The sequence below is a fragment of the Papilio polytes genome, unplaced genomic scaffold (genome assembly GCF_000836215.1).
Source record: "Papilio polytes unplaced genomic scaffold, Ppol_1.0 DF823691.1, whole genome shotgun sequence".
Taxonomy (NCBI): Eukaryota; Metazoa; Arthropoda; class Insecta; order Lepidoptera; family Papilionidae; genus Papilio; species Papilio polytes.
The window spans coordinates 2569197-2594971 of NW_013525513.1; the positions used below are offsets into that span (position 1 = coordinate 2569197).

General features: G+C 33.4%; 1 protein-coding gene across 1 annotated transcript in view; it reads right to left on the reverse strand.

Moving 5' to 3' along the window:
* LOC106104270 (F-box/LRR-repeat protein 7) overlaps positions 1–21174 on the reverse strand; it is a 35144-nt gene extending 13970 nt beyond the window's left edge. Inside the window, exon 1 of the mRNA XM_013284270.1 lies at positions 20697–21174. The gene's annotated coding sequence lies outside the window, so the exon portion shown is untranslated. The remainder of the gene's footprint in view (positions 1–20696) is intronic.
* Between the last annotated feature and the right edge of the window lie 4601 nt (positions 21175–25775).

Here is a 25775-nt window from a genome sequence, read left to right on the forward strand (position 1 = left end):
GCTATCTGAGCCGCTATCCACAACTGGCTGGTGGGACCGGTCCTTTGTCTTCTTTTCAAAATAAAGAATAATAAGAGAAACATAATCACACAAAGGGAGTAACTTAAATTAGCACATAAGTTTATATAAAATAGATTTAACATTCAATTTAAAATTTGGACCCGAAGAAATCGCGCGTAAAAGCTAGTTAATAACAGAATAGAAACGCACAAGAAACGATTGTGAGATAAACAAATATTGTAGATGCTTTACGAAAAAGAAAAAACAATTATTTCATTTGAAATCGCAAGCAAAATAGCGTTAAAGTCTGGTTAATTGATTTATTTTCCGTAGCAAGTAGCAAACAAGTTTTTGTCAGGCTTCACTTCCCAATAAACTTTATAGCGTTTATTTTTTATAATAAACAAGCGGTCCTATTAGATCGCTGCTCGATCACGCGTTAATAAATCAGTTGAAGAAAAAATCTTTATCGCCCTGCCTTTAGTTACGGTTTTGTTTGCGTGAAGGTCATGTTGTTTAAAGATTAAACTCGATTACAAGTTCATAATTCGGTTAACAGACGATTTCTCAAAGGACAGGATTATATTGTACTGTATACTACTTTAGTCATTTCTTTCAGAAGTAGCTGATGCTCACGACTTCTTCTTTGTAAAATATATGCGGCCTATAGTAGTCTTTTTTTTATGATAAAAGGTGGCAAACGAGCAAGCGGCCACCTTAATCCGGCAAATGGTGAAGCGACCGCTGCCCATAAACATTTGCAATAGCGGATACATTGCCAACCTTTATTCGACCCAAGAGGAAACTCACACAAAGAGGATATTTTTCCTTCCTATGCGTCTCCTCCAGCGTCAAATCCACGTTCCCTTCCCATCTTTTTCTTAAAGGGTGGGAAGGAAAAGTCACTAACGTTGGACCGACAGCACCACTCACCGATAACGTAGATTTTTAGTCGTGAAACAATTTTTAAAATCAGCCCAGTATTTTTTACGTCATTCAAATACATGCAAAAATACAAATATTTCCTCTTTATAATATTAGCATAGTAGGATAGATAACTGTCACAAAATGTTAATCTAAAACACAATGTACCAATTTAAAGATAAAGTAATTCGCCAAACAATCATAAAAATTAAATGAATCAACCAATCTTTTAAAACGTTACCATTACAAAAACGAATTACCTCCAGCTACGTCCTTAATAATATTATAGAGTGTCTACAAAGCAAAAAAATACATTACTCCCTAACAAGCACATTGTGAATAGTCAAGAAGAATTTTAATAAGCAACAATATCAACCTTTTTGACGTAAAAGAACCTGGCCACTTATACAATTATTTAATTGATAACAAAAAAAAAATGCCTCAAGGTGTTACCAGCCAGCATTAAATAAACGTACTGGCATATTCAATTGCCATCTTTGGAAACACGATCAGATTAAAAAATAATTTGACTCATCGTCACATACAAATTATTTTATTTCAACCACACGAGAAGTATAAAAATAGGGCTATAATTATGCTGTGTCTTTCGGCCAAATAAGAAGCGACATTTAAATATGTTAAGATAACGATAAAATCCCTGTAAAATTTTTACGTTTACGCCGCTAACGAAATTAAAGATTCATTTTAATATACGGCCGTTTGTCACATATATATGTGAAAATTATAGATATTCCGCCACGTTTATAATTCAAACGAAAATCTTTCAAGATTACCCTTTCATACCCAACCCCTTAAATGTCTATCTTGTAATGAAATGCTGTGACAGCTCATTGAAATGTATCTTGCAATATTCACAGTTAGATGTCTCAATTGTGACGCGCCGCCATACAAGGCGAATTCCATACGTTTGTATCACCTTTCTCACGATGTCATTGAACAATATTACTGCATTCCATGGTGTTAAAGTAGGCAGTTGACGCCGTAAGCGATAGGTTAAAAGAATAGTTAAAACAATCAACTGTACAATTATTAATTTTGTTAGGCTTTCAAGAGAAATGAGTTATTATTTTTTTTAACATCCGAATCAAAAATAAATAAAAGCTACATAATTTGAAGATCTTAATTAATACTCTTAGCAAATGTTATCGTAATATATTAAATAAACATGATTATAACACGTGCTATAAATTAAATAATTCAAAATTAAGTAATAGATTAAAAGATAAATATAAAATTTTTAAAACGAAATCACGGGCGTATTCAAGAATGGTTACAAACGTTTGCGGCGACAAAACTAAACGATTATTCACCACGATACTGTTATAGCCAACTAATTTGAATCATTCACTTCATTTTGCAGTTATATTACTCGCAAACACAAATTTGACATATGACACATGACATAATTAAGAACATTAATAATAAGTCTATACTAAATAGCAAAGAGCGTCGACCAACATCTCAAGAAGCTAGACAGTTGGATTAAGGGCCCGATTCAAAAGGCAGTTGTTTTAGCACGCATTGTGAGGAGGTTACTGTCTCTGCAGCCCTAACCACTGGTTGCTTGAGTCATCGGATTCCGCAACCGGTGTATTATATATTAAATAAGCAAATAAAGATATATGGGGAAAAAGTCTATATCAATCAGTTCTAAATGAGCGCATTTATAAAACTATCAGAGTACTATAGAAATAATTTATAAACTGATTCGAGTTTACATAGTAGGGGATAGTGGATAGATAAGAACTATCACATCGTATCCAAGTCGAAGGCAAACTGACAGGTAGCGTGTTAGTTCTTCATCCTTAATTAACTTGGAAGTTTCGAACGGGATCATTCGAGTTCGATACATTACGCAGATAGCGTTAAAACGGGCCACTATACCGACATTAACCTTGTGGAATTATAAAAATAAATGAGTTTTGGTAAGTAACTATGATAAATGAGCCATATCTATGACGGGACGTCAAGTAAAAGGTGAATATAGTCCATGATCCCTCGTTAACATATTTTATTGATATTTTACTTACATACAAGCTTTCGCCCGCGACTCCGTTCGCGTGGAATTAAAAAAAAAACAAAAGAGAGTAGCCTATGTGTTCTTCCAGACTATCCCCTGCACCGTTTAGGCTACAATCTCTAACAAACATCCATCCATCCAAACGATATTATTTATGATATTAGTATGATTAAATGTTATTGGCATATTCATTAGCCCAGCAAATTAGCAAAAAAAAGCCTAGGTGTATATCAGGGTTGTCTTTAGTAATTCATTAATAGTATGTTTTAAGCCTAAGTTCAGCATTGGATGACCTAAGGTTGTCAATGATGATTATATTTTATTCTATATAGTGTATTACTTCGTAGTGTATTAACACCCTTCGAGAGAGTGCCAAGGAGAGTGGTCGCGACCCTCAGGAATGAGGAAACGATCCGGAGAGAGAGAGAGAGAGAGAGAGAGAGAGAGAGAGAGAGTATTACTAGTTGCCAGAGATTTCGTCCGTGCGAATTTAAAAAACTTTTTCTAATAATACAGCGTAACTCAGTTGTAATGTTGTTTGGTTCTCAACAGTGGAAGAATTGTTCAAATCAGTTTAGTAGTTTCGAAGCCTTCAATGGGAACAAAGAACTAATCATTCTCTTTATAATAGTAGTATACAATTAATTTTTCATACGAACTAAATATATTTCTTTTATTCACTGGTTTTCATTTGTGTGAAAAACTGTAACATGAAACAGTGCATTTATTCTTTAAAGGAACGGTGTAAAAAAATTCTCTAAGAGTCTTAGCAACTAGTATTTCCTTTAGCTGGATTCTAAGAAATCTTATAAGTCACAAGTTGCTTGGGCAAGAAATAGTTTACGACAAGTATCGAATGGCTGGTTCGAGTTCGGTTTGTACTTTCACAAATACACCATTAGCTTCATAGAGTTATGTTCGTAACAATCACAGTTTTCTCAGTAAAAATAATGTTTAATACTATAATCTATACTAATATAATAAAGCGTAAACACAATACTTTGCGGCGTAGGATTTCTGCTATCACAGCATATTTTTGGATAAATATTTCTTTAATAAAAGCCCTACACTTACGACACGCTTTGTGCTATATATTTTCACGCTATTAAATTTAGGGTGTAAATACATTGGAAATAAAACCTCCATGTAAGAAACCATAAACTACAAAGTAATTTTGACATTTGCTATTAAGAATTTGACAAATGTAAACAATAAAATAAAGTTTTTATAATTTCATGCAGATGAAGCTGCACGGAAACAGCTAGTTTTAAATAAATGAGTTTGCAACAGAAATTAAATTAGAATTTGAACACGTAACCACGATATGATATTGGATAGTGTACTGATAACTTGGGTTTTTACTACCCACTTCTATATAAAAATCTCGTCTAATATATAATAGTACGTCACAGTTTATTGCAACAAAATATGTACAGTCGCGGCAATCTGCGGTGTTCCACTTTAGAAAAATTGCCTTGTTCATTGCAACGAAACAAACTCCGCCTTACAAATAACTAGTTAGCAGTGAATGCAAACAAATAGATAATAATAAAAACTAGCCGTGTATCACTATCCGATTTTTATTGTACAGACACATTTATAAGCTGCGTTGTATTTTGTTTCGCGTCTCGTTTCATTGTTCAAACGGTTAAACCTTTTAAGGTGAAAGACCGACAAATTCTCCGATTGTACAACATTGCAGCGTTTGCCGCTCAACTATAGTTTGTCTAAATAAGATAGATTAGTGTGATAAATGACGCATATGAAGAATCGCATTCAATTTGTATGAAGGCAAATGCCATACTTAATAGACAGGTATCGAAGTGACGAAACAAACACACACAGCGAACAATTTTGATCGATATTCGGTTTAAATATATATCAAACTCAACTAAAATTATTATTTTCTTATTCACTAATTTAGAGGACAATTCTAGTATTGATTATACTGTAGAGAATTTAACGATGACAGAAATAATAGCGAAATCCAATTCGATTACGTACGGCTGTAGTAGTAATAAACATTTATTTACTGTCACTAATTGTTATGGTCATTATTAATTTGAGAAAACAGTGTTTTTTTTATTTCATTAGTTATAACAATAAATCTATCGATTCTAACTTCTATAAGAATGAAAATCGAAAATCGATAAGATTCATGACTGATTTTACACAACCCATCCCTACTAAATTTCAAATGAATTGTCAAACTAATCTAAGTTTTTTAGACACACTACTTGGTTAAAAACGTTCGACTCAAAGTTGCAATTAAATAATTTACAAGCAAAGATTGAATGATCTTATACATCATAGCACAGCAACGTTCTATTTTACACTCAGAATTGCAGCGCTAATGGCCATTAAAAGAGCGATCGTTTACAATTTGTTTACATGACGTTAGTACAACCTTTAATTAAGCTCTGCACAGTTTATCTACGCTTTGAGAACATTTTGCAAATAACTGCGTATTTACAGGATAAATGTATTTTCTAGAAACTAACATTACACAAACGATATTGTTGATATCAAGATAAAATTGATAAACATTGATTTTAAACGACAATCTCCCCCATTTTGCTTGTCACTTGAATATAAGAAACATGGTATGTTTAATGCTAGAAAAGATCGAAACAGATTTAGATAGAAACTCTGTTTAAAACAATCTAAAGAAAAAGAATCAAAGTGCTTTGGCATAACGAGAATGCATCATTCCTACGCTGTCAGTTAACACGCCTGTTTTATGGCCCCATTGGGATGGATTTAGATTGCAGCCCGCTCTATGCCCTTGTATGCATTTCTAACAAAATAAAATAATATACAATAAGATATAAATGGCACGTTTTCAATCAATTTTATATCCTACTTCTTTAATTATTTTGGAATTGAAAAGTCAAACAAATGTATAATTTATTTAAAAAAAATTAAAAGCTTTGTAGCCCTGTTCGCTTATAAATTAACTAATCTAGTTTTAATTTTACCTTTTTGGTTAGTTTCGGATTCATAGGGTTTTTAATTTACGAATTGATGTGTTTCTTATCTTATAATTTCAGTAATTGAAATAAGAAAGTAGAAATTAAGCATACAACAGAAATATTATAAAAAGAAAAGATTTGATTGTTTGTTTGTATTGTATAGGCTCTGATACTACTGAACCGATTTAAAAATCATTAGAACGCTGAGAACATTATCACTGAGTAAAATAGACTATATTATATTACAACTAAACACCGAGACAAAGCTGGAGCGGATTGCTAGTATATTATTATGTATACTTCTATACTAATATTATAAAGAGGAAAGATTTATATTTTTTTATTTATTGAAATAACTGTTACTACTAGGCTGATTTCAAAAATTATTTTACTATTAAAAAGCTATGTTATTAGTGACTAACACAGGCTATATTTTTTATTCTAAATTCTATAATATTCTAAATTCACGCGAGCGAAGTCGCGAGCAACAGCTAGTATTATCTCTGCGTATAAACTTTCCTTTCAATTCATCACCTGAGCAACACTGCGAAGAATCTTGATGTCGACCGTTAGGTATTAAAGGCATGGGAATATTTACATATGAATTTAGTAACATGAGCTTAGTTAAAAAGGAACACGACGCACGGCGTGACATTCTTGTCCCAATTACTGACACCGGTTTGTATCGCGGTTGATATCAAAATGCTACTCATAGATATTATACATTGTTCACGATATATTTTATACAATTAAATATTTAAAATAAAGCCGTTAATCTATATTTGTACTTCTATATTTATCTTTACTTCTATACTAATATAATAAAGCATAAACATACACTACTTCGTGGCTTACGATGTCAGCAATCACAGCATGTTTTCGAATAATTCTTTCTTAAAAAAAATCCCTACACTTACGACACGATTCAGGCTATATATTTTGACTTTTTTAACTTAGGGGCTAAATAAATTGGAAAAAAACTACCTGTGGGAAAGGGACCTTGAACTACAAGCTGCCAACATTATATTATCGTAACAGTAATTTAGACATTTGCAAATTGAGAATTTGACAAATGTAAACAATGAAATAAAGTTTTATAATTTCATGCGGATAGAGGTACAGCTAGTAAAAATATATCTGCGAAGAAATTCAATGTGTGTGAAGTCAAACAGTTAAAATACATTACTAGACAAAGGGTTCGTGCATTTTATTACATAAGAATGCCAACACTGGTGCTATTTTATTCAATTTCCATGTTAATGACTTGAGAAATGCAATCTCTAGTCACGATAAACGCTTTGCATATGATTGCGTCTTATACCAGTTTGCTTGTAGTAATTGAATCTTGTAACTGGGTGTTGGGTATGGAGTAGAGCTATTTAAGGTAATAAAAACATATCTCGATCATTCAGATCCCATGATTTAATTTCTGATTGGATTTTGTACTGAAGATAAGTTCTGATGTAAATCGATAATCTCTTAGTTACAAATGCTGGAATACGGTCTGCAATTTTTGCATTCTTCTTTCTTAAAGTACCATCTTCTTCCGAAGTTCGGCGATCATTAGGGCGACTATCGTTCTTGGAACCGCGGCTCTGAAAAGTGAACGGGTGCTCTTCCCATACCACTGGCGTAGGTTTTTGAGCCAGGACGTTCTTCTTCGACCTACACTTCGCTTTCCGTGGATCTTTGCATTAAAAAAGGTTTATTTAGAGTAATGTACTAATCATAAAAAGTTTGTCGTAATATGAATTGCAACCGAATTCTGAAATTATATTCAGCAATGGCGTCTTCATTGATAAGGCAACGTTTATACTAAAAATATCATGAAATTTTTGACGTCTGATAGTTTTAAAAATGCACTTAGATAGCGATGTGTTTAATTCGTTTCAGAATTCGGCCGTTAATGCAACTTTTTTTAATTCTTTGATTATTATTGACTAATTTTATAAACGGAAAAGATTTTTATGTATTGAAATAACTCAAAAATTACTCGAGCGATATCAAAAATTCTTTCACCATTAAAAACTACGTTATCATTGAATAACATAGGCTATGTTTTATTACTATTTTTTAATTCCAAATGGACAAAGTCGCGAACAATAACTAGTTACCCAATATGATTATTCTAATCTTCAGATTTATTTTTACATTTATAAAACCGACCACCCAACTACTAAAACATAATATTAAAGCCACAGAAATGTTTAGTAACTAGAAGCAGTCGTCTATAATTACATCGTCGGTGTCTACAATGTCGTGAGCATTTTAAAACCAAATAAAACGAAGTAAAAATGTTATAAACGCTCAACAGGCTTGAGTAATAATGTTCGTAGAAGTGGTCGTAGCATCGGCTTCTACGGAAAAAAAAAGCGTAATCATCCTTAATCGTTCGGATCGACGTATCTACATGCCATTGGGCCACTAAAATGTGCCTTCACATAATTCGTATTCTTTGATCCTAGTTAAACGATGTCGATAATTATGACTCAGAGATGATAATTGCTAAGTCACTTATGCTGGGTTTCTAAAGTTTCCATTTATCACAAGCTGTTGCCCGCGACTTCATCTACGGACACTACTCTTCGGTGAAAGTCGAGTCGGCCCAGCCGTTTCGTAGATTACCTGGAATAAACGCGACTTGCGGACAGACAGACAAATATATTAAATTCATGTGGTTTCGACGCATTTCTTGAAGTTATCGTACCAAAAACACTAACGAATGGTTAAAAGTAGCTAAGAAACCGGAGATAAGACTACTAAACACATGCTATTAAGATTTTTTTTATTGTAATCCATCGTCCAAATGCTTTATTTTTATTTCCATGAATGGTCGATTTCCTTATATGTTTTTTTTTTCATACATAACTAAAATCTTATAATACTTATCAATTTAATTTTCCCAAAGAATTACATCTTTTACTAGTACCTTTGCATAAAATTACATGTTAATAAACAGGATAAAGCAACATTTTATCGGCCCAACTATCTTCGTCCACGATTCCCCCGAGGCGAAACTGGGTGCAAAATAAAAATATGAATGCAAAGACGCATCGACAATACTTAGTATGTACAACTAAGTACATATACAACGAACGTACATGAACGAATACATGATACGAATGTACACTTATTAATTTGTAAAACCTCGTATTTATAGTTATTTATATAAGAAACGATTTTTTACCGTAAAAGACAATTTTATACCTTACTAGCTGTTGCCCGCGAATTTGTCCGCGCAAGATAAATAAAGTAGCCTATAACATGTCCGGCTATGTTAGCTACCCTTCAGTGAAAGTACGGTCGGAATCGGTCAACAGAACAAACGCGGGAAAAAAATTAAATGCGATTTTCGTCATCAGCAACGCAAACACATCTTCACAAAATCTGGATTTTTTTTTAACATTACAAACAGACACTCTAATTTTATTATATAGATAGATAGATTTACGAAATTAATAATCCAGCCTAGTCTATTAGTTTTTGCTCTTGTATAGACCAAAGTACAAATAAATATAGCATATAGCTAAGTAGCCGAATTAAAAGCGGTCGCACACTTTGGACTAAACTATCGCACATCTGCTGTGCGATTGTCGATTGTTTCGCAGCCAATTTAATTGTTTAGTTGCATAAACATCGAGTAGTGTGTGCAACACAATATAAGCATAGGACGGGACTGAATAGTTGTGCGATAGTTTAGTTTCAGGTGTGCGGACGCTTTAAATGTATTTCTGCCGCAGTTAAGTCGAACACAACACACTTAAAGTGCCTTCGCAGAAAATTTTATAGCAATAATAACGTTTTATAAAAAAAAAATCAATAAGGATGTTCATTATCGCTTTTTAACAGGATATTTAACAAGCTATACCCTTGAGATGGGAGCTAAGAGCTATCAGAGATTTAATCCGGACAATTAGTTTCTCCGGGCACGCACGCATCTATTATAATATCAACGTTTATGTCATACTGTTGACACGTAAGCTATTAAAATTAATAGCCGTTGCAAAATATTTAATGTAAAAGCAATTATAAAAACCATTAACGAGTTTTATTGTTAAGAAATCACCTACGATATAGCTTATCTATACATTAAGATTTATTTTCATTAACATAACGAAGATATAATCTACAATCGGTAGATTAAACGATACACATAAAAAGATCTATTTGAAATGCCTAGCTTACCCTTTTCGCTACGAAGGGTCGGCACAGTATCTGCTGCTCTTCTATACATCTCTATCAGCCGTCATATCTGTATAATCCATTCATACTTTCTCTCTTCCTCAACCTTTGAAATGTCTACCACTCCTATTTCCAACCAAAACTTCCTTGTCCTCATATAAATTTTTCATTTACTAAATGGAAAGCGTATTTAGAAAAGTCATAAGCAGTTTTATCTTCTTTAATCTGGTCTTTACCCTTCCCCACATGTAGTTATAATATTTTTGCAATAATAAAAAAAAATCAAGGAAGCAATAACGTGGCAACACAATAAGCTACATGAACGAACACGTCGGGTAGGTACTAAATTAACAAGAAAGACCTGGTACCCGACCCGCGGGTCACATTCCCGAGAAAATGGCGGCTGTAACTAATATCCTGTCCATATACAATGCATCAACGATCGTACGAGATTAAAATTTCACGAAACGATTTACGGAGAGAGATAGAGTAGCTATTTGGTGTCTATGGCCTTCGGCTGTACGCCTTATACAAAGTATCAGCAAATTAATCCATTCTATGTTCTATGCTAACGGCAAGTCTTTGAAACATGATAGAATTAAATTAGAAATATCAGTTTAGTTTAGTTTTATTTCGCATGAAGAAAAAGGCGGATTGCTGAAGGATTTTTCTGAATATGTTTTTGGTGCAATAATTTAAATTTGGAATAAGGGCTGAATAATGAAACGAATCTTAGTCACTAATTCATAAGCGTCGCTTACAATCTGACAGATGTCAACATTTAAATGAAATTTTAAATTTAAGTGGCCTTATTTAATTGTCGTTTCAGTAATTGACCAATAGTACCAAATATAATTATGGTATAGTTTACTTTTGCAATTTCCAAACGGTATTTAAAATACAGAAAACGTAAAGATAAGCAGAAAGAAAGAACACGATTTGCGATGCAAAGATTGTGACACCAACGGGAACGACAGACAGGCAAATCATCCATATCGTTGACAAGTAAAGAATGTTAACATAACGCGTTTCCATTTTACACAAGACATCAGCGAAATTATTTAAAATCATTGAGATTTCTTAAAGTCATTAAAACTGAAGTTAAATATAATTTATTATAACACAATGTAAGCATTTAAATCGATTCGATCGAAGTTTTTGCAATTACTTGAACGCTACTTAAAATGTCAAAGCAAAGAAACTAATGACGTAAATAACAAAAGGCCATTCCGCGTAATTCATCTTGTTGTCAATTTCCCAACTCGCGAACGTGAATCGGAATTATATTAAAGCTTATTTTATTTTAGCCTTAAACCGAAACAGGCGTAGTGATTTACGCTCGAACATACTTTCCACACCACAAATTCCATTATTTATGAGCACAATCCAAAAGCAATAATCGAAAGGACATAAAAGAGGCCGATTAAATGACATTGTCGTAAAATTTGGAAGTCGCCTTAAAGTATGTGGCAACCAAAGAGCTCGTAAACTTTCCGACACGTTTCCCGCGAGAACGTTTCATGCGTCTCCATCGTTTAAAAGTTCCTTCACCTATCGTGCCGTAAGCGGTCCAATGGACACTTTTATGTTGCTTGCTTGATTTACAGTTTGAAAAATGGCATTCTAGATACGTTTGACGCAATTCTGCACCTGGACTTTTAAGGTGGTAACTGACATAAATCTGTACGTTACATTTATGTAGAGAATTGAATAGACAGAGGTAACATATTCCGGTTTTTTTTCAATTGTTTTTGTAACAATCCAAGTGCTAGGATAATTATTCCTCTTAACGTCTGCGATGCAATGTCGACAAAAAAAGATATCTCTTTAAAAAGTTTAAGTCATCCACCACTGTTCTAGCTCTCTGTTCACCCATTCTCTCTCATGTTTTAAGTGAAATAATTTAAATTTGGAAATGAGACGGCTGAGTAATGAAGCAAAAATCACAGCTTCGTATGCGTCGTTAACAATCTGACAGACGTCAAAATTTTAGTGGAATCTGTATTTAAAACAGCCTTACTTAAGAAACTACTGCATAGTTAAATGTTCCAATATTTGACCAATAGTATCAAATGTTATTATGGTATAGTTTACTTCTCTCGTATACTTGTCTCTATCCAATGTTAAAGTTCTTAGTGTTTGTTTCGTAAGTTGGAGAATCCGAGACGTACTGCGTGGGAATATAACAATTACCAGCCACTCATGTCGAAGGTATTTCACGTCTGTCAGGCGCCAAATCCAACTATTAATTAACGATAAGGTCATCGATTACTCAAAATCACCACGTAGGCGACAGAGCACGGCCCTACAGACAATTACATAGATTGTACGTTCATAAATCATGATGAAAGAAAGTAATTGTACCTATCTGTGAGTCATTTTGTACTTGTGATTTACGAATCGGCGAACAGACAACCGGACAACATTTGTGTGTAATGATTAATTTGAAGTAATGCAAATGCAACGATGTCATAATGTCAATTCTTTAATTATTTACTAGCTTTCGCCCGCGATTCCGTCCACGTGGAATTAAGGAAAACAAAAGTAAGTAGCCTTTACGAATGTTATAAAAAATGTTATAATATACTAATATACTAATGTTATAAAATATAACTCAAAAACTACTGGGACAATATCAAAAATTCTTGCCCCATTAAAAAGCTGTTTACACTGAATACATGGCTTTATTTTTGTTATTTTCTTATTCTACACGGACGAAGTTGCGAGCAACAGTTAGTACAAAATATTATTTAAAATGCGATTCCAATAAACTTTAACCAGCACATCAAATACCATTACTCAGTTACAGAGTTTTACGCTCAACGCGGTTTGCGCAAACATTTACGCGAGCCGGGCATTCAGCACACCTCTAATTACGCGCTCACCGCACGCGTAAACGGACACCGCAGCTACCGGAGTCTCCACTCTGGCAGAAGCACAGAGAATACGTATACTTATTTTATCAAGCGAGCTGAAAGCGTTAAAAAAACCGTTTATCTATACTAGAATTATAATGAAGAAAGATTTGTATTTTTGTGTTTTCGTATGTATTTAAATAACTCAAAAACTACTGGGCCAATTTTAACCTTAAAAAAATTCTTTCGCCGTTAGAAAGGTAATTTATTTGTGGCTATATTTATTTCATTTCACGCAGGTAAAGTCTCGAGCAATAGCTAGGATTATAAACTAATTGGAATAATTATAAATCGTAATACAGTTATACATATCATAGATTTCTAAACTATACTAATATTAAGAGGAAAGATTTGTATTTTTGTATGTATTCAAATAACTCCAAAACTACTAGACGGATTTCAAAATTTTTTCACCATTAAAAATCTGCGGTATTAGTGAGTGTTAGTGAGTGTAGTATTATATTACTAATAAATAAGTAGTAATCAGAGAAGATATTAATTAATGAGACTCGATGAGTCTCTAAAAGATTCCTTTAAAGTAGATTTATTTAGAGACAAAGTAACTATTAGATTCTGAAAACGACAGTTCATGTATAAAATAGAATCGAAAAAGACTTGAGAACCAACACACGTGAGTGTTTAAAGATAATCTTGTTTTCAAGAAGCAAATGCCAATGAAAGTAATAACCGAGCGTCTATTATCGTTACCGCGGATGACTTACTCGGCAATCGCCTTAAATAACGTCATAGGTCTATTACGGAGTTAGCAGGTACCAGGGGCGCAGCGCCCGCGGCGGATGTGCGACCAATACCGAGATATGATCACGAAATGCTAACAAATCGAGTATTCGCTGCCTCATTACCATATTTACCTGTTCCGGAGATCCGAAGCCGCGAACGACCTAACTGTTGTACAAACTAAATGTTAGAAGTCATCCTGTCTGCATCTATAATGCCACGTTTTATATTGCGGATTAAGGAAACCAGTTTTTACTTGACAGGATCCTGGTTAGTGTTTTTAAAATTGTCTTGTTAGTATTTATAGTTTTTATTTCATTATCGATGGTATGTGGGTGGTTCACTGTAATACTCGTATTCTGTATCAAAGTACGAACGTTGAAATTATTTAGTAGTTTAGCCACATCTTACTAATATTATATTCGAAAGGTTAGATGGACGGATGGATGTATAAGTTTGTTGCTGAACAGATCTCGATGAAATTTGCCACAAATGTAGAGGATAGCCTGGAATAACACGTTAGCCTACTTTTGTTTTTCTTAATCCCACGGGGATGGAGTCGCCAGTGAACTTAAAATCAAGAACAGCCCCCTCTGTTCTACGCCTGCTTATAATATATAAATATTTATTGCACTGCATTGCAATGCATTGCAATATGTCGTGATGCATATAATCCGATCGATTTACTATGTATCATTCACATCATAAAGTTTTATTGAAAAATGATATCTATAAAGCAGTCTTAGTAAAAAAGTCGAAAGCATTCATTCTAGAAACCACGAACAACACAACACAGAAACGAGTCGTAACCGATTTTGAATATCGAACTTATCACTTTTCTATCTAAACCATAATTCAGAGCTCGAAAATCTAATTATCTACGTTCTCAAACTAACCAAACACGCATATCAGATGTAGAGATCCGACAGGGAGTGAAAAGAGACGAATAACGAATACACACTCAGTTACATTTCCCGTTCCCACGAAATCGACCACAATAGCGTGAGTTGTATAGGTTAGACGAAGGATGGGTTTTGGCACGCGAACTGAATTGTTAATGTATGTGGAGAGATAGCGATACAGTGTGCTTAATTTATTCACACCGGTGAGACAGCATTGCAGTCATGTGCACGGGGCACGGTAGCCCAGACTAGAACATACTGTAGACCACATCTTCGATTTATTAATACACTTCGATACTTATGAAACAACATTTTCTAAAACAAAATAGTCGGTTCGCTCGTAATTTCATTTCTAGTAAATATCGATGTTAAATCAAATCGATTTTTTGCAATTAGAAAGTCACACAGCTCTAAAAAGGCTTTGCCAATCCTATAAAGTGAAAAAATGGACCAATTAATAAGATAAAAAAGTTAAAAAAAACTATTCAATCTACGTTTTACTCTATGAGAATAATAAAGAGACGTCCCAACTTCGCATATTTTTATACGTTAACTAGCTATCGCACGCGACACCGACCGCGGGGTTTTAAAAAAAGTGAGATTATGTTATTAAATAGTTATTACGTAGTTCGGAAACGCATTTCATGAATTTATCGAAGCAATAACACTAACGAATTGTTAAAATTAGCTGGGAAATAAGCCATAAGTACACAAACCCGTATAGATATTCAATCAAGTTAAATTCCTTACATCAAAAAGCATTAAAAAAGTTTACACTAAAGTCCCACGGTACAATTCATGACATAATCATGAGAAAGTATTAGGACTTGAGCAATTTGTTTCCAGTCATTTCTAAAAGTGGTTCAATTCCCAATAAGGTAACAGAAGTTAATTTATGGACCAATTATCTCGATACATATTTCCTATCGTCGTTTTAATGATCAAGCAATGTTTAAACACCTACATATAAGAAAGGTATAGAATTTTAACGACGTTTTTATTATAAGATAGTTTCATGAAAATTCCTAAGACGACAGGGTTCTCATATTTAAAAGCTTTCTTAGTAGTTCTGTATCGCAAAAAGACTTTTATAGAAACAGCTCGTGCATAAATTTCTCTTAAGTATTTACTTAATCTTTGAATTGTAATATACCTGTAAGTAAGCGGCTTATAATCTTAAATTAGCAACTGCCTGCTATAACTTTACAAGTAACGAGATTAACTTTTACTTCAATACTTCGCTAAAAAGCTGTTTTCAAACTAATTAAGTTACCCTTTTCAGATAAGATAATAACTTATTTACATATGAAAGTAGAGCAGCATTTATTATTGCTTACAAACTTTCTGGAACAAAATTAATATTTAACTAGCTGTTGCTCGCGACTTCGCCCGCGTGAAATTAAAAAAAATAATACAAAATGTAGCCTATGTTACTCAAAGATAAATTTCCTTTCTAATGGTGAAAGAATTAAAAACGGTCCAGTAGTTTTTGAGTTATTTCAATGCATACAAAAATACAAATCTTTTCTCTTTATAATAGATTATAATACAGGGAGCCCCTAAAAGAGGGTAAAAAATAATAACTAACCGGCCAGCAACATATATTTTTATTCTTAAACGTAACCTTTTTACCTAACCTCTTGTATCAAACCTCCTTTGTTGATTCAATTCGACTTCAGTATTACACTGAATACTTCTTGACTAACTTCTGAGTTCTTCTTAAGCCTCTTAATGCTGTTGACTCTCTTTCTAAAGTGAAAGCCAACTTATTTACTTAACATAATCGCTTCTGAAACTACGCGCTAATGTAGACCTTTTATCTCAGACATTGCAGTTCACGTCAATGTATTGAAACGTGATGTTTAATTGCCCGGTGTGTAAAGGAAACTGTTGCTGATACAATAATAAGATAAGGGCGCGGTGTACACTAATCTAGTTAATTTTAATCTGAAACCATTCACTCCTAAGCCGTTTCGTTGTAATGGAAACACGGCGACCACGTCTCCTGTTTATTGTTTTCGTAATACAACTATACACTGCAACTTGAATACAATGTAGAGTAAATTATCTATATCTATACTAACATTATGAAAAGGAAATATTTGTATTTTTGGATTTTTGTATGTATCGAAATAACTCAAAACTACTTAGCCGATTTCAAAAAATCTTTTACCATTAAAACGTTACGTTATCAGTGAGTAACATGGGGTACGTTTTTAATACTATTTTTAATTTACACGGGCGAAGTCGCGGGCAAAAGCTAGTATACAATCAGTTATAACAACGTGTATAAACATAGATATTCTACAATCTAGATGTTAGAGAAATATTTTACAATGTTGTAGTTAATCGTAATCATACTGTAAAGTCTTTTCAAATTTCTAAAGCCTAACAAAAAGAGATTATATATTTTTAATGAAAAAATAACTGGAATAATGCAATTCTTTTTTTTATTTCCTTTACTAAGTTATATGCGCGCAGTTTATGCTGCGGGTCCCTCATCGCATATGAACCAGTTAGACGACTACGTTCCGCACCCTCTTGTCTCATTACAATTGTTTTGCCACTCATTTATTATGGAATAAATAGGCGATAATGAGAAACGCAGTCCCACTTGACTCCACAACTATTGTATTAATTGAATGCAGTCCTAAAGACATATAATCAACAAAAACGAAAATTCACAGTTGTTACTTTTCTATGGTGGAACAAGAGTAGACTATACTCGTAGTCTCCCTAATCTTGAATATTATTGATTACAGAATTGTTGACCACTACTAGTAGTAGTAAATTACTAGATTAATTACCTACTAATCCGTACTTTCAAATAGTTTTGGCAGAGATGCTAAATTATGACGTCATTACTCGATAATTAAAAATTTAAACGGCGTGATAAAATGCAACTCTTTTTGTCTATGTTTGTAAATTGTGTACTTTAAAGTTAAAAGTATAGAGGAGGAATATTGTAATTAATTAACTTACCTTTGGAGCACAACAGCTTTTTTTTGAGTTGCAATCTACACTAATATTATAAAGAGGAAAGATGTGTATTTTTGTATGTATTGAAATAACTCAAAAACTACTGGGCCTATTTCAAAAATTCATTCGCCATTAAAAAGTTTCGTTATCAGTGAGTAACATAGTTTTTTTTTAATTTCACGCGGTTCACCCGCGTGAAATTAAGTTGTGAGCAACAATTACTAACTAATAGATTCAATTTTAAGATTAGAACGTTTACAACCTCAATGTTTTAAGTATTTTTAAACTTCTAATGTCGAAGTTAGATCATTGAATCTCTATAAAGTTTCGACATAAAATTCCACAAGCGACTGTTTTACGATATTTGTTTAATAGTGAAATATATTTGAGGGTCATTGAACGAACTCTGGTTTCAGTAAAGTATTTTGTTTACATCATACTAATATTATAAATGTGAAAGTTTAGACGGATGGATGTTTGTTAGAGTTTGTAGCTTAAACGCCTGAACGGATTTCAATGAAATTTGGTATAGATGTAGAGGATAGTCTGGAACAACACATAGGCTACTCACTTTTGTTTTCTTTAATTACACTCGGACAGAATCGTGGGCGAAAGCTAGTATAGAATATTTGTTAACAAAATGATGCTGTTTTGTTTTTTGCATCATGCCATACGTTTTTATTAAGGGGCACCAACTTTAAATGACTTTAGTCAACCACGCTGGCCTAGTACGGGTAAGTTAACTTCAAACTGTATCTACGAATTTCCTTGTAGATAGGTGCAGTTTGCATTACGATTACATACAATTAAGTGCACTATATACGGCCAATTCTGACAGTTTTAACACACAGCTTAAGCCCGCTATAGAGCGTTCTTTATATTGAAGATTTGCAACTAAACTAGAGTGGGATAAACTGTAACGTTTGATAGAGAGTCGTTGGAATCCCGCTTGACAGGCACCGGCTTTCGAATATCGCGTGAAGATATTTCTGTGTGGTTATTGTTAACCAGTTTATGGCATATGAACTTCTTGTTCAAGTAGCAACTGTCTATACAAATAAATGACGAACATTTATCTGGATATAGCGAAAAGTTTATTTTTAAAATACCTTTTGACCTTTTATTGAAAATAAAAAAATGTCATCCATAAAACATGAAAAAGTGTAGAATACTTTTTCAGTAGTTGAATTAATTCATGACATGGAAATAAATTTCGTACCCTCTTAGTATCGAATAAGGTACAGCAAACGGTACAGCGGACGAAAAAAAATGTTGCTACAAGTTTTTAACCTTATTATACCATTGGGTAGGAAATAGACGTCCTTGTATTATGACAAATACATGATATTTGTAAGCTTACAATTGTATTACAACACAAAAATAATTAAACGACTAAATATACTGCAACTGTAAACTTATTGGACAGATTTATGTCTGAAGTATGCAGAGAAAATTCCGAAGGCCAGTCGATAAAGCAGCGGGGTGTCCGTCCAGGTAAGACTGATGAAACATGCTGTATAAACGTAAAAACCTATTAGACGTCTCAGTGTAAAGAACCAGAGAAACTAAAAAGAACAGACACTCCAGATATCGCTTCAGTATCAAACGTGACTTCTAGGAATGGGACAAGAAGATATGATTTCCAATAACTCATGTCCTTAAAAATATATATGCATATAATTATTAATTACATACATACACACAGCAAAATTTACTGTATTAGACGTATATCTTTTTCTATTGTTAATCTAAAAACAACACAAAGTTCATTAATCCCTGTGGATTTCACCACTAAGCTAGTATCCAAGTACCGTTGACATTTTCCAGTACCTCCGTCAGTCTTTTGTCAGCTTAATTAGCTAACAACGGCAGTAATTAACGACTACATCCATCAAAGAGAACTTAGTCGCAGTTGATTTCTTTACAACACAAACTTATATCTCCGATAAATTTACATAGAGAAAGCTTTCGTTATTAATTACTGTTTCACTTTAATTATAGGTATTTAAATGTAAAAAATATAAAGTGCTATGACAAGCGAATAGATCGAAATGTGATCAACAAAGAAAACATCGTAACTTTACAAATAAAGAAATTTGAGTCAAACGTTTTGTTCTCAAAATATTCAAATACACAAACGTTTTCAAAAGAATATTTCGCGTTGTACAAGTAAATAAGCCTATTAAGTCATCTCCCCTGCCTTATCCTACTCCCGTAGGGTCGGCGCACCGGGTATTCGTCCTCCAAATAACTCTATCATCCGTCATCTCAGTCATCACTCCCTTCTTGATCATGTTACCTTTCACGCAATCCATCCAACTCTTTCTACGTCCACATATAATCGAGTAAGTGTTGAAGTATTTTGAAAATGGAAAGTCTTACAGGATTCGTATGAGGCGAGCTTTCGCTGCAACTGGACCATTGACCTAAAGTATAGAATTACAGTATAAGAACTTACAGCTAAATTATCGGTAGACATTTCCTTCACGCAGTTTATTTTATACTAGCTGTTGCTAGCGATTTGGCCTACGTGAAATTAGAAAAGAAAAAAACATAGCTTTTTAATGGTGAAAGAATTGTAATCGGCCAGGGGTTTTTGAGTGATTTCATTACATACAAAAATACAAATCTTTCCTCTTTATAATATTAGTATAGAAGTATGCGAGTTTTTATAAGCACAGTCTTTGCTTTTTATATGATGAATATTGTTTTACTAAATTTAACAATTATTAAACGAAAAAAGGTAGAAAGTTAAAGTATGAGTTATCATAAAACTTATTGTTAGAATTAAACTGAATTACTATCAGAATAAAAGCTAAAAAAAAAAAAACCTTAGAAGTTAAGTTTTTTTTTGTGTATCGTGATTTACTTATCTTTGTTTAATAAATGAAGTTACCCATATGATAGCTTTAAAAGCTTTTCTAAGTAAAAGTAACAGCAAATGTTTAGAAAACGTGTCTTCTCAGTGATAATCTAAAATTAAGTTTTATAAAAACAAACGAATCATCAAAAAATCTTTAACGAAGTATTCTGACAATCTTACCTATTTCGTACTCCACTTTTTCCTGACAGATTTCACATAGAAAATATTCTTGCACATTTTTCACCTCCAAAGCATTCCTTCCATATCCAGCACTGAATAAAAACCTCAATATACCACACCTCACGAAACAACCATAGTTTCACTTTAACCAACACAAGCACGAAGCCTTACTTTTGTAACTTAACCAGAATTTACACGTCGATACCGATGTATGACAAAGTACATGGTAACAGTGACAACTCGCGGCGACCACTTCCAAATAGCTTTTTGTCGATTCAAATTCCAACAACACAACCAAACAACTCCGAGACACTTTTTAATAACACGATTTCGACATTTTGATACACAAATCAATATATTTGACGCGTAAAGTTACAAAAGGGTCGCTATAAAGCGTTTGATGACCCTAAAAGTTGCTTTACAACTGAGACTTGAATGCAAAACGCACAGTTTCTCCTGCGCCCGCGCTCGGTATGCGGCTATGCGTGTGTGAGTGTGCACTTACAAGCCTTATGCACACATACAACGACGCAGGCTGCACGGTTTTTGTCGATGTCCACAGGGCAAGTAACCTTAGTACCGCTGTGTTGTAACTCGAAAAGCTTTAAGTCTAACGTTACTACCTTCATATTGCACAAAGAATAAAAATACAAAGTTGAATATTGATATTTGTGTGTAGACATTGGTTAGAATAATAGAACATGTTTTAATTTTTAACATTAAGTTTATGCATATTGTAAAATAAGTATAAAGTAGAATTTAAAACCCATCGAGATGCTTAATGACTTTAAAAAAAAAATAAAAAAACAAGGGTACAAAATGTTTAAATTTGTTTTCGAGTTACAAAGCTTCGGGATTCGAGCAAAGTTTTTTCTGAAAGCTGCTGGTCGATGTCCCGCTAGCGAGACTCAAACGCTTAGTGCTCTATCCCTTTCTAACAAATTTTCAATCGTACAATGGAACAGGACAGATATATTTTTGTTGACATGTTATGGATTTGCAGAACTTGAAGTGGCTTTACTCAGACATTATTAACGATCAAAATTACGGACGTGTAAGTAAAAACCGACTTATTTAAAATGATGTTTCTACCAAAAGTTCTATAGAAATCTAACGTCCACTTTCCGTCGTTGGATTATCTATGTTACCGTTTCATTTGTTTTAAAGGAATAATGGGTTGATTGGTTAAAGTATGATGCTAGAAACGTATTTATAGCAATTAGAGATATTAATCTTAATATTTTAAACATGTAACTCGATATTCAGACTTCGAATTACAAAAAAACTGTAAAATAAAGCAATAACACATCACTTAAGGTATTTTTACCGCGGATTTCGCTACTAAAAGCCCAATTAAATTAAGTAACATTGAAAAAGGTTTCATTTTAGATTTACCCTAATCAAACATTTAAATAAATACAGAACAATATTTTTTTCGTAGGTTAATTGAAATGCAATGAAGATTCTCATCGTTTTCCAAATAATACCTATTTTTAGAATCTACGAATGTGATAATAGTTACTAATCACAGGCTGAAAGTAAATCCCGCTACATACGATTGGTTCAGCAGTCGAGCAGTTCACTGAAAACTGTCAATTAGAACTGACCATTTGTAGCAGACATTAGGTTTAGAGTATTCATTCATGTGTCAAAAACCACACGATAAGAGACACATAAGTTGTAAATAAAAAAATATTTTTCATTTTAAAAATATGGACCAACATTCAACGAAATATCAGGCATTGTAAACCAAGTGCGATCATTTTGAAGTAGTCGAGTTATATAATTGTGACATCCGAGCAGTATAAGCTTGTCCCACAGAAATACAGTAATTTACTAAACTGATGTTTTAAATAAAAACACTTGCGTAACAATAAAAATAATTGTCAAATATCTTTTATTTGGAATATTAAAACACGACGCCGAGACATCGAAGCATGCTCCAGTAATGTATTCAAATATTTTTATTACAAACCAGTTACTTATAAAATTGAATGATTTTATTTTTAAAACTAATGCAAGAAATATTTCTCAATCAAACATTTAGAATTTTACAACACCATTTACATATTTTTCTGCAATTTTGTAATAACATAAAAAGTAACGTGCATCTTGTTAAAACATTCGATGAATAATAAAGTAAAGTATGGGACATTCCTCAAATCAGTCCATCTCTTTCTTTAAGATATAAATCGTATTGTAAGAAAGGGATAGCGTTATCGAAGGAAGTACGCTCTTATCGTTCATTCCAGGAATAACTTTCCCATAGACTGTGATGGTAGATGGGTTATATGTTCGGAATGCAAAAAGTAAGGCGAACTAATGCCTCACTTTGTGGTTTTGTCATTAGCTTGTTTTTCTAACCATTGGTGGAACTGTTCTGCTTAATACGAAAATCACTGAACAGTATTCATGATTGATTAAATAGAAACATTATTTTGAACCCCTCATTTCTATATTTAAAAAGACTTAAGAGATATGGATTTTTGTTTATCCTGATTTCAACAAATGTTGCCTTTTTTATATTTATATGGTATGACTCATGCATGCATTGCGGCTCAAAGTATAACCAGGAGTGAGATTGCAGCTCCACTCCCCCTGGTAAAAACTCCAAAACAATCAAAAAGTATATAAACTACTTTGAATGTAATCGGAGGGCAGATATCATATCATTGGTAGCTGCCTCACAGTCCTAAATCTAGTCTAGATAAACAACTGGCGACGCCCGTAGCTGTAAGGCTAAACTTCTTAAAGCATTCGATTTGACATGATCATAATCTCCTTAACCAATACTATAATTTATTTGGTATTCATCCTTTCGACGCTACCAAAACATAGTTTTGTTAATGAAATATCAAACTAACAAACAAGCTACAAGCAGTTCATTTTTAAAACGAATCGACCTTTTGTGTGTCCACATTCTGAATTTGTGTAGAGAATATTGTAAAGTTTGATTACAAAATAAAAGTAAAGTATTCACGAAATGTTATCTCCTATTGGACGTTGAGTTTTTGAATTAAAAATATCCCCTGATTTCAATTTAATTGCCCAACGAAATCCTGTAAGCGAAAGCAAACAAAACCCATAATTCAAACGGCCCTAATCGCCATTTTTATTTCGAACTAAACGTGATCGGGTTTTAAAAGTTATCGGCCACTTACGAAAGTGGCGCGAATCACCATAAAAATCGCAAACAACTCTGTCCCAAGAAACATCCGCCAACGTTCCAGCCGTGTTACTCATTACGATCCAATGTAGCGACGAGACGGGCACGATACGAACCGCTTACGGATACCGATAAACCGAAATTCCAACTAAAACGTTTGATTTTTCACCGATTGAATGTAAATTTTGCCAATTTCTAATTTTAGTCCCTTTACCTTTCCACCCTTTTCTTAAGAGGAAAGGATGGGAAGGAAAAGTGAATTTGACAGTGAAGGAGACGCATAGGAAAGGGAGATATAGACTCTGTCCTCTTCCGTCGATTTAAGGTAGCCTACGCATCAGCAATTGCGGATGTATGGTATAAGGGCAGCGGTTACTTTCCATTTTGGTGGAATCAGGTGGCCGCAAGACGAAACATACACTATCATATTATTGGTAATGTCAAAAGATTTTGTAAAATCTGTTCAGTAGTTTCGCAGCCTATTCATTACAAACAATTAAATCTTTCTTCTTTATGATACTATACTACTAGCTTTTGCCTGCGACTCCGTCCGCGTGGAATAAAAAAAACAAAAGAAAGCAGCCTATGCGTTCTACCAGACTATCGTCTACATCTACGAGTATGCAAAACATACAAACATCCATCTAAACTTTCGCATTTATAATGTTAGTATGATAGATAAAGGCGCTCTCGTAGTGACTAATTAAGGACACTGAGCTTTGCAAGCTTAATTATTATTTATTTATTATTTTTATTAATAAAGCAATAGCTACTATATTTGATATTTTTAGTTAACATTGATTTCGTATGGTTGTAAAGAGCCGTATCGGCGAGCATGTGACGTATATCGGCGCGCCAAGAGCCAGGATCCAATCATTAACCTAATTAAAACATTCCCCCTGCCCCGATTATCAAGCGGCATCCGATACGACATAACTCCGCGCCGCAACGAGATAAACCGCCAGATAGATAAGTTTAATTTAAATTAGTTATTGAGATGTTATCAGCGACTTGTCTATTTGTTCATATATGCTGGTATTCAATGAGGTTTTGTCGACGAGTTTGTAAGCTTCTAATTAAATGTCGGTTTTGAAATCGTTGTCGCAAACGTGATAATAATCACGTTTTATAGAAAAATAGTCATTGTGAAATTTACATACAATTAATCGAAAAGTAAAGGCATTTAAGTCACCCATTATATTGTCAATTTCCTCACAAAACTTGTACATACTTTACATATGTCTTAGGATCTGAATGCAAATTTACCGCTTACTTCTTGGTGGATGTTTGTTAGAGTTTGTAGCCTAAACTGCTTAGTGGATCTCACGGAAATTTGGCATAGATGTAGAGGATATTCTGGAAAATTACATAGGCGACTCACTTTTGTTTTTTATTCATTCCACGTGGATGGAGTCGCGGAAGGAAACAAGTCTAAATACTTAACATTGTATCTACTTAATAGTTAGTCTCGATGCGCCACTTCAGTTAGTTTTATTACTACTTTACTTTCAACTAAAACATTGTACAAACAGGAAAACTGGTAATTAATGTTACACAACTATTGTTTCTGTTAAGAACTCAACCGCAACGGTCACAGTAACTAATTACAATTATTAAGCCGTGCGATCGCAGACAATGTTAACTTCCTGCTTAACTAAGCGTTTATTTAACTAGTTAATATTTACTTAACAGATGGACTTGTAAAAGTCCTTAGGTGTCCTGATGTAAAAGCAATTAGGTGGATTAAGGATTATTCATATGATCCCATGTTCAGCTGTAGGTCGACATATTGGTTTACCGAATGTGTACTTCAAGGTGTTCTATTACTCCACTCATCTAAGTTTAAATATACTTTATGTTTCTTTTAATGAAGATTTTAAAGACTACATATATATACATACATAAGGGGCTTA